This window comes from Triticum urartu, chromosome 5A (genome assembly GCF_056163025.1).
Source record: "Triticum urartu cultivar PI428250 chromosome 5A, HENAU_Tu73, whole genome shotgun sequence".
NCBI classification, from domain to species: domain Eukaryota; kingdom Viridiplantae; phylum Streptophyta; class Magnoliopsida; order Poales; family Poaceae; genus Triticum; species Triticum urartu.
Genome location: NC_141877.1, coordinates 636,013,847 through 636,025,271, shown reverse-complemented (window position 1 = coordinate 636,025,271; position 11,425 = coordinate 636,013,847). Strand labels below are relative to the sequence as shown.

The window sequence follows — 11,425 nt, the reverse complement described above, 5'->3', positions numbered from 1 at the left end:
TGGTGCTCAACTTATATTCTCATCTGAAGGGAGTAGGTGGGAGGGATAGAGAGTCGTTACAACATTTCCTTTCTTGCCCTCTTCATAGTCTCATCGTCACTTAGGATCAGTTCTTTTGGTGGCTTCTCTGGGCTTTTAGAATAAGCTGGGTAGGGGAGGGGGGGGGATATCAGATGCTCCCATCCTTGAAGTGCTCCTCATACTTCAATTTGAAAACATTAATTTTAAATGTTTTAAAAATTCTAGATAAAATTGTGGATGTTCACAAGGAATGTGACTATAAACCCCTAAAAATTTTAGGTCCCAACTCAAAATGTACATTGAGATACAAAAAAGACAAATTCAGATGTGAATAGTGTCAAATGTTATTTTTGTCTTTTTATGACACTATTCATGCTAGATTTCACATTTTTGTTTCTCATGTTCGTTTAGAGTTTGGACCTGAAATTTTTAGGAGTTGTAGTTACATTCATTGTGGACTTTTTTTTGAAACTATGATGATTTTTATAAAAAATTCGGAAACTATACACCCTAATGCAGAAAAATCAAAAGTATCACCCTCTCGGCCTTCTGTTGGCCGAAGAGGGACTTTTCGGCCTACCATTGGCCGAAGAGGGACTTTTCGGTCTACCGCTGGCCAAAAAGAACTTTTCGGCCAACAGTTGGCCAAAGAGTCCCTCTTCGGTCAACATCGACTCTACTATTTTAGAAAATTCATATCAATTAGGATTTTTAATATTTTAATTTGATTCTTTTTTCATTAGATTAGAAATTTTATGAAGTTTCTGTAGATATCAAGTTTGACTAGATTTGAAAATTTGAATTTGAATTTTTATGAATTTGCTCAAATCACTAGATTGCCTATAATTTGAACTAGGAGTATTCTTTTTAGATGGTTCTTTGTGACTTTGTTTATCAGTACTAATTAATTGGTGAATTTTAAGATTATTTAAAATTAGGTTTTCACGAAAACAGTTCTGTTTTAGTGTTTTATAGGTTTTGTGCTATTTCTTTTAATTTTAATTGCTTTAAATTGTTTTCTTCATTTTCTTGACATATTCTTTTAGTTTCTGTTAAGTTATTAGTATATATTTTATTTGTAGTCTTTTTTTGTATTTTATTTTCTTTATCCTCCATTTTCTTTCATGTCGTTCTTTCCCTCCATTTTCTCCCACTATTTTCTTTGCCGCCATTTTCTCCCGCCATTCTTTGCCGCCATTCTCTCCCGCCATTCTTTGCCTCCATTTTCTCATGTCATTTTATTTCCTATCATTTTATTTGCCGCCATTCTCTCCCTTCATTTTCTCCCGCCATTTTATTTCTTGCCATTCTCTCCCGCCATTTTCTTTCCCGCTATTTTCTTTCCCGCCATTCTCTCTCGCCATCTTCTTTCCCGCCATCTTCTTTCTTGTCATCTTCACTTCTCAACTTATAAAACGAGCCTCATGTTGTCCACGACCGTAGATAACAACGTCTGACACGGTCTGTGTCTCCTGCGTCGGTGCTGCTGGTAGAGTGTGAAACACTGTCTGAGAGAAGTCATAAGTGTTTGCATCTTCGTCATCATCATCGGAGAGTGTTTCACACTTATGACTTCTCTCACACAGTGTTTCACACTCCACATGAAGGCATCATAGTCATCCTCCGTTGATTCAACACTCCTTAGTGTGGCGGGAGAGAATGGCGGGAAAGAAAATGGCGGAAGAAAATGGCGGCAAAGAAGATGGCGGGAAAGAAAATGGAGGGAAAAAGATTGCGGAAAAGTATTTTTTCATGTATAAAACGGAAATGGTTCTATAGGATTTATAAGGAACTTTTAAATATAAACTCCTATGAAGCTCAAAACAAGTTTTCTAGTAGGATAAAAGAAATAAAATACAAAAAAGTACTACGAATAAAATAGCTACTGATAACTAAACATAAACAAAAAGAACATGTCAAAAAACTAAAGAAAACAATTTAAAGCAATTAAAATTAAAAGAAATGGCATAAAACCTATAAAACACTAAAACATAATTGTTTTCATAAAAACCTAATTTTAAATAATTATAAAATTTGCCAATTAATTACTACTGATAAACAAAGTCACAAAGAACCAGTAGCAAAAAGAATCATCTGGAAAAATACTCCTAGCTCAAATTATAGGCAATCTAGTGATTTGAGCAAATTCATGAAAATTCAAATTCAATCTTTCAAATCTTGTCAAACTTGATATCTACAGAAACTTCATAAAATTTATAATCTAATGCAAAAAGAATCAAATTAAAATACTAAAAATCCTAATTGATATGAATTTTCTAAAACAGTAGAGCAGGTGTTGGCCGAAGAGGGACTCTTTGGCCAACCGTTGGCCGAAAAGTCCTTTTTGGCCAACGGTTGGCCGAAAAGTCTCTCTTCGGCCAACATGAGACCGATAGGGTGATACTTTTGATTTTTCTGCATTAAGGTGTATAGTTTCCGAATTTGCTATAAAAATCATCATAGTTTAAAAAAAATCTTCATTGTGAGCATTCATATTTTTTTCTGGAATTTTTTGAAATGTTTAAAATTGATTTTTCTTAAGTTGGAGTATTGGGGGTACCTTAAGGATGGGAGCACCTGATATTTCCCCAGGTAGGGACAACTTATTCTAGCTTATTTTAGAAGTCAGCAAAAGAACTACCCTTAATTAGTTTACGCCCTTGCCGCTGGATGGTCGCGAGACTCTTTTGAGGCGTTGATTTGGCACGCTAGGCTGGGGTGGGCCCATGACATTCTTCCCTCTTTTACAAGTGGCTTGTACCCAAGTTAAACCCTATCAAATCACTGAGTAAAGTGTACTCCTTGCATAGGTCACTACTACCTTCGTTTTTTGATGATAAGTGACGCACTACATGTGCGACAGTTGTCGTAACCTATAAGTATTATAAAAAAATCATATATTTTTTAACATTTTATCTCTTGAACCGTGTATGCAAATCACAACTATTTTCACAGTTGCATGTCTCATATCAAGTATTTGGAAACTAGATCCCATGATAATATGTTTAGAAAGACTTTTTTTATAAAAACAAAAACATGGAAAAAGGTGAGACCCAAAAAAACAAATACAAAGAGCGAAAGCACAGCCGTGCTTTTTCACCTTTTTGGAAGCACACATGTCACAGTTGTGTTTTTTACTTTCTGGGAAGCACACTATACATTTCACATTTCAAGAAGCTCAACTGTGCTTTTCAATTTTCGAATGCACAACTATGGGAAGCACAGATGTGCTTCATGTCGAAGCAGAACAATGTTTTTTCACATGGAGTACTTCACCAGAGAAAATAAAACAACAACAACAACAACAACAACAACAACAACAACAAAAATCAAGAAAACACAGGGAAAACCAAAAGCCTGGAAAACAATGTGTGCAAAAAAACGACTTTTTTGGGTATTTGGTTTTGTTTAGTGGTTTTCTGGGCTGCTGGTTTTCATAAAAAGACTTTTCCCTTTTTCTTCACGATTTTTTTCAAATGCGTGAGCTTTTAAAAAATTTGTGAACTTTTTCAAATGTGTTTTTTTGTAAATCGTGTTGTTTTTATAAAATTGATGAACCTTTTAAAATCACAATTTTTTCCAGAAAAATTTTAACTTTATTTCAAATTCATCAACTTTAAGAATCTTTTTTCAAATTTATGAACTTTTCAAAATTTGCACAGTTTTTCAATTTTACTGACTTTTTTGAAAATTTACTATTTTCCGAAAATCCACAAACCCTCTTCAAATTTGCAAACAAATTACTCCCTCCGTTTATTTTTGCAAGTCGTTTAGGACAGCTGAAATTGAACTGTTTTAGGTGCTGTCTTAAATGTCTAAAAGGTCTTTAAAAAGTGAATGGAGGGAGTAATAAATTTTGTGCACTTTTACAAAATTACAAAAAAAAACAGATAGTTTTTTAAAGTTAACCGCATAACCAAGCCTAGCTGGTCCGGACTGCAGCGCGCGGGCGTGAGCGCCAGTTGAGTGAGCAGAAGCTCTCCATTCCCAAGCCGCATCGTTGGGGAACCGAGCACGCAGCTAGAGTTCATTCTCCCAAAGGAGCATGACCAATGTGGTGTAGGAATTATATTTTTAGGATTGTTGGTTAGGTAATTCTCATCTTACCTCACACGCAGGGACGGTGCTGGAGGCCGGACGTATTTTTCTCCTCCTCCGGTCGCTGTCGACATTGCGCACGACTCACACGCAGCGACCGTGCTGGAGGCCCGACGGTGCTTGTGTCCCCACGAGACCGCACACGTCGATCTTCAGCTCTAAATTCAGACAACACGCGGCTCTTCATCTTCCATACTCAAATACAAGAACAAACAAGCCCTTGATTACGCTGTCCATCCCTAGCTCCCAACCACTTCTACCCCTCAAAAAAAAAAAGCTCCCAACCACTTCCCACTCGTTAAATACCCCTGGAAAATACACTCCCTCTTCAGATCAAACATAGAAGTCCAAGGAAACCCCAGCGTGGCCATGGCGACCACCGACAGCATCAGGCTCTCCGCCGCCCAGCAGACGAGCTTTGCACTGCGCCTCGCCTCCGCCGTCTCCTCCCCCTCCAACGCCGACGGCGCACGCGGCAACGTTGCCTTCTCTCCGCTGTCCCTCCACGTCGCGCTCAGCCTCATCGCCGCCGGCGCCAGCGGCGCCACTCACGACCAGCTCGTCGCCACGCTCGGCGCAGGCGAGGCCGAGGGGCTCCACGCGTTCGCCGAGCAGGTGGTGCGGCTCGTGCTCGCCGACTCCTCGGGCGCCGGCGGCCCGCGCGTCTCGTTCGCCAATGCCGTCTTCTCCGACGCGTCGCTGCCGCTCAAGCCGTCCTTCAAGGAGGTGGCCGTGGGAAAGTACAGAGCCGAGACCCACTCTGTCGACTTCAAGACTAAGGTAATCAAAGCCAAGACCCACTGTCGTATTTCACCATTAAATTTTTACGACGATGTTAAAAGCTCGGACATATACAAACTTTTTTTTTGTGAATTTTCTTGAATTTATAAACTTTGTTTTCATCATTCATCTTGGGCGCACCCATAATTCAATGTTGCAACCATTAGTTGAAACAATGAACATAAATAGGATATAAAAAAAACTGACACATGCACATGTACTCTCTCCATCGAAATATATGGGGCCAACATGTTTTTTGAAGTTGTCTTTGACCGTCGATAAGATTAATAATTATATTATTAAAAACTCCTTTCATATACAAACTTGATGATATGATTTGTGTAGCATGCATGTTAGGCCTTGTACAATGAGAGGTGCTTAGGGGAGGTGTTTAGAGAAATAAACCAGACATTTTTTAAGCATCGGTGCTTATTTATATAGGATAGACGCTTAACTAAGCGTCTCTCCTGTAGAAATAGGCATCGGTGCTTCAGAAAAAACCCGGTTTATTTTTCTAAGCACCTCTCATTGTACAAGGCCTTATGTACTCCCTCCGTTTTTATTTAGTCCGCATATTAGCTATGGTCAAAGTCAACCTTTGCAAACTTTGACCAAGTTTATAAACAAAAATATTAACATATACAATAACAAATCAATACCATTAGATTCATTATTGAATGTACTTTCACATCATATAAATTTATTACGATAAATGTTTATATTTTTTTTTATAAACTTGGTCAAACTTTACAAAGTTTGACTTTAGTCAAACCTAATATGCAGAGTAAATAAAAACGGAGGGAGTATTATTTCTTTAACCCGTGGTCAAAGATAACTTAAAAAATCTTATTAGGTCCTATATATTAGTATGAGGGGCGGGGGTACATATTCTTGCCATGCTTCTCTAGTGCTGCAGTTATACTTGTTTCTATTCAGGGTAAATTCGATCTTAAGAGATACCGATATGAAGTGGTATGTAATATGGTGATTTGCGAGTGTGTGAGGCCCTGCTAATTAATCATCATAACTTAGAGATACATAGGTTGTTATTTATATGAGCAAAGGGGCCTTTTAGAAGTATTAGCTCGCCTAAAGATTTTGATGGCAGAGAATTTCTAACAGATGGAACTGTGCAAACACTATTACTATTATGTTGAAAATTTAGCACATATTCGTTACAGAATCTTATCATTTCTGTCGTTACGGCAATTGTACTAAATAGTTATGTATTTTATCTTGGTATAGGCTGCTGAAGTGGCTGGTCAAGTGAACTCATGGGTTGACCAAGTCACATCGGGTCTCATCAAAGAGATACTTCCAGCAGGGTCCATTGAGGCTGACACGAGACTGGTTCTTGGGAATGCATTGTATTTCAAAGGAACTTGGGTTCAGAAATTTCATGCATCGGACACTAAAGATGATAATTTCTACCTTCTCGACAAGACATACTTCTTCCAAAAGCACAAGACAATAAAAGCACCATTCATGTCTAGTACAAAGAACCAATAAATTTCGTCTTTTGAAAACTTAAAGGTACTTAAGCTTCCTTACCAGCACGGCGGGGACAAGACGCAGTTCTCCATGTACATACTTCTTCCAAAAGCACAAGATGGTCTTTGGAGCTTAGCAAGAAAGTTGACCTCTGAACCAGAGTTTCTGGAGAAGCATATCCCTGCTCGAGCGGTTCCAGTCGGACAATTCAGAATCCCTAAGTTCAAGATATCATTTGATTTTGAAGCGTCCAAATTGTTCAAGAGTTTGGGACTCCAACTTCCATTCAGCACAGAAGCAGATCTTTCAGAAATGGTTGATTCCCCGTTGGGACAAAGTCTATGTATCTCATCTATATTCCACAAGTCATTTGTAGAAGTGAATGAAGAAGGAACCGAGGCTGCCGCGGCAACTTTTGCGGTAGCCATGTCTAGATCGCTTTCAGCAGTTCCTCCCAGGAAGGTGGATTTTGTCGCTGATCACCCTTTCCTCTTCGTGATACGAGAAGACATGACCGGTGTGGTGCTATTCGTCGGTCATGTGGTCAATCCTATACTTGCAGCGTAGCGTGTGTAACTGTGTATAGTGAACCATTGTCCATGGTGCAAGCGTGATCGTGACGGCGTCCGTCACAGGAAGGCCTTTCTCCATCTTGTTGCTAGTCCAATAAATGTACGTAGTAGTACATGCTTCTTTTCCAAAACTATAAAAGAGTTGCATGTGGTATGATGTTTTGGCTTTCAAATTGTGCCTTGCTTGGTGTGCGCCTGAAATACTCTCTTCGTACCATAATGTAAGAATGTTTTTGACGGAGGGAGTATATTATACTAGTCTTTGGATATGAATTTCGTAGAAAAGCAGCCAGGCACTCCATTCTACCATGGTTTACAGGGGTTAGAGAATTTGGAACCTTCTCTGCTTTGGAACAGAACATTTCAATTCGACCACAAGCTAAGCCCCACACAGCATGACCCTGATGCAAATCCCATTTACGCAATGTCACGCAAATCTCCTTAACAGTAAAAACTTTACACACTTGCATCATAATCCAAAATCTGGATTCCAGTACTAAGAAAACACCGTGCATCTAAAGCAAACACCCAAAAGGCCACAAGACATCTAGAAATGTTTCCCGATTCAAGAAAATTGTTTAAAAAAATTACAATTTTCAAAAATGTTTGCAAATAGTATAAAATGTTCATGAATTCAAAAATGTTCTAGATTTCAGAAAATGTTCAAAAATTTGTAAAAGTGTTCACTAATTTGAAAAATATTCACATTTTCAAATATATGCACGAGTTTAAAAATGTTCATGATTTCACGAAATTGAGAGTGATAGTGTATCTCGGTGATGCAGCAAAATGTGGTCATGGTCACTGAAGATTATGATATTTTTTTTTCTTTCTTTGCAACGCACGACCCTTTTGCTAGTCAGACAAAAAAAAAACTAACACGTGTACATGTACGTAATCTTGCCCTTTACTCACAAAAAAACATTTTTCTTGTCCTTTATTTTCTTTATGGAATTCCTATCCTTTTATAGGTGTGTCAAATTTCATGAAAAAAAGTTACGCACTTATGTTTTTTTAAATGGTTTACCTTCAGAAATTCCCTTTTTAGATAACAGGATTTTGTGTCCTCTCTAAAGCCCGTGATTGTTTCTTCTGACGAAATTGCTTTGCGTACGGCCCTTTTACATGTGCATACGATTTGTAATACGCTCCTTCTTTAAGTAGCAGTTTTATCCCATGATGACTTACTAGTGTTGTACAAGCGTCGTCGTAAAAAGTGTCAGACGTGTAGCACTGCTCTTCTTCTTCTTATTGCATTGCGGCGAGGACTGGTTGCAATATATTGTAATGAGATTGGTTGTATAGAGCACAAATATGTGAATTATTAATATAATGTGTTTTTTGTATATTGTAAACTTTTTTCTATGCATAGTCATGTATTGAGGTAGTCATTTTTCCATGCTTGCATGGTTGCATGTGCATTAAGCATGCTAGTTGGGTGGAGCATGCAATTGAAAAGGAGGGAATAATAATTGAAGAGGTGGCATGTGTGGTGAGGTGGCATATGTGCATGCTGAGATAAATAGGATAATGTGGGTCAACTTCTTATGTATACTAGATGATGCCCCGCACGTTGTTGCGGGAATATTTGCAATATATTTCAAAGATGTTGATTTTATGTATTGAAGAAATAACATGAGAGGTAAAAACTATATATATATATATATATATATATATATATATAGTGTTACTATTCATCACCCAGGGTGCAGAATAATTTATTCTTCACACGAGGTAATATTACGAACGATCATTTCATAAATAAATTATGTTTCAAATACAAATAGTTACAGTCATATTGATTCACTTTGTAAAATTTGGCATAAAAAAGGTTAGAAGACCAGAAAAATTACATTTCATGTACATTTTACACTATGTTTTTACATTTGTAATTTATGTAATATAATATATTTTTTACAGCGATTATATATTTTCTTATGTTCTCTTTTTATGTCCGGAATAAGACAAAATTTAAGAAACGTAAAATTACGGTGCATTGATGTTAAAATAGAGGGGGTGAAGAATAACCATTCCTCACCCAGGGTGACGAATAACGCGACCATATATATATATATATATATATATATATATATATATATGGTTCATTGTGTTTGATTATTGTATTTTTCTAAAATATTTATTAAATATATCATGCATGTTTGCATGTTGAGATGAATCTTTTTCTATGACTCATTGAATGTTGAGGTGGAGCCTTGTCTAATGCATGTTGCTTGATGAGGTGTCACACTTGCATGTTGAGAGAAATAAGTTACTCGGGCTAGCTATTTAGATATAGAAGATCCATGACATATGATTAATGGGAGTTTACACAATAATCCCTGGTGACATTTTGGTCCAACCCATTTGGGATCTGGCCCATACGAGATAACATTGCCAGTAGAAAAACCTAACCATCCCCATTTCCCATAGTTTCATCTCACTCCTTTCCATAGCCTACTTTTTTTACTCCCTCCCCACGTGCCACACAGGTCCCGTAGAACTCTCTAACACTATCAGTTCATTGCCCTTTGTGAAAATAATTCAGATGTTCACTGTTCGGTACAACCAATATGAATTAATGGAAGTTTTGATTTAGTATCCTATAGTGCATTTTTGCATCATTTGTTCCATGGTGGCATATAGCTTCTCTAGCGCTGCAGTTAAACTTCTGTCTAATCATGGTAAATTTGATCTTAACAATTACTTTTATGGGAATACTTTATTGTTTAGATCATGCATTGGTATGTAATATGGTGATTTGCAAGTGTATGGGGCCCTACTAATTAATCAACATAGATATACATAACCTGTTATTTTTATGAGCAAAGGTATCTTTCAGGAGTATTAGCTCACCTAAAGATTTTGACGGCGCGGGAATTTCCAACATATGGAGTTGTTTTTTGTGGTAATTGTGCAAAGACTTAGTATTATGTTGGAAATTTAGCACATATTCGTTACAGAATATTGCCATTTCTCTATGTTGGTCATTTAAGAGATAGTAATTGGATTGTTTATTGAATTATGACAATTGTAGTAATTAATTATGCATTTTTCTTGCTATAGGCTGCCGAAGTTGCTGGTCAAGTGAACTCATGGGTTGACAAAGTCACACTGGGTCTCATCAAAGAGATACTTCTTGCGGGGTCCATTGAGACTGATATATTGGTTCTTGGGAATGCTTTGTATTTCAAAGGAGCTTGGACTCAGAAATTTCATGCATTAGACACTAAAGGTGATAATTTCCACCTTCTTGACAAGACATCAATAAAAGCAACATTCATGTCTAGTACAAAGAACCAATATATTTCGTGTGTTGAAAACTTAAAGGTACTCAAACTTCCTTACTAGCAAGGTGGGTTCAAGAGGCAGTTCTCCATGTACACACTTCTTCCAGAAGCACAAGTTGGCCTTTGGAGCTTAGCAGAAAAGTTGACTTTCGAGCCAGAGTTTCTGGAGAAGCATATCCCTGCTCAAGTGGTTCCAGTCAGGCAATTCAAGATCCCTAAGTTCAAGATATCATTTGATTTTGAAGCGTCCAAATTGTTCAAGAGTTTGGGCCTCCAACTTCCATTCAGCACAGAAGCGGATCTTTCAGAAATGGTCGATTCCCCGTTGGGACGGAGTTTGTACGTCTCATATATATTCCACAAGTCATTTGTAGAAGTGAATGAAGAAGGAACTGAGGGCCGCGACAACTTTTGCGGTAGTCATGTGTAGATCGCTTTCAGCAGTTCCTCCCATGAAGGTGGATTTTGTCGCGGATCACCCTTTCCTCTTCGTGATACGAGAAGACGTGACTGGTGTGGTGCTATTCATCGGTCATGTGGTCAATCCTCTACTTGCAGCGTAGCGCGTGTCTGGTGAACCACTATCCATGGTGCAAGCGTGGTCGTGATGGTGTCCGTCACATGAAGGCCTTTCTCCATCTTGTTGCAATACTCCTTTTCCAAAACTATAAAAGAGTTGCTTGTGGTATGATGTTTTGGCTTTCAAATTGTGCCTTGCTTGGTGTACGTCTGAAATACTCTCTTCCTACCATAATGCAAGAATGCTTTTGATGGAGGGAGTATATTATGGGATGAACATGGTTTCTGAGGTTGTCTTTGACAGTTTATAAGATTAATAATTATATCATTAAAAATTCCTTTCACATAAAAGTTTGATGATATAATTTGTGTAACATCCATGTTATGTATTATTTCTTTAACCCATGGTCAAAGGCAACCCCGGAAAACTTTAGGTCCTATATATTTGTAGGATGGGGGGGGGGGTACACATTTCATGAATAAGAAGCTAAGCACTTGCGTTTTTAGGGGTTTACACAAACATGTACACACCTATAAAAACTTCTTTGTATTAATGAAAGTTTACAGAAACATGTATGCATCTATAAAATTTCATATTTTTTGACACCTGCATTTTGATTTTTTTTGTTTCATCTCAAGAGCATATTTCTAAAAAAT

At 37.6% G+C, this 11,425-nt stretch overlaps 2 pseudogenes across 1 annotated transcript; both read left to right on the top strand.

Annotated features, from left to right (window-relative positions):
• The first annotated feature begins 4,455 nt into the window (after positions 1-4,455).
• On the top strand, positions 4,456-7,231 carry LOC125529708 (serpin-ZX-like; annotated as a pseudogene). The gene is made up of 2 exons (XR_015602989.1): positions 4,456-4,899; positions 6,145-7,231. The product of XR_015602989.1 is annotated as a serpin-ZX-like (transcript).
• A 2,618-nt stretch (positions 7,232-9,849) lies between these two features.
• Positions 9,850-10,812, top strand: LOC125529709 (serpin-ZX pseudogene; annotated as a pseudogene).
• Positions 10,813-11,425: the final 613 nt, after the last annotated feature.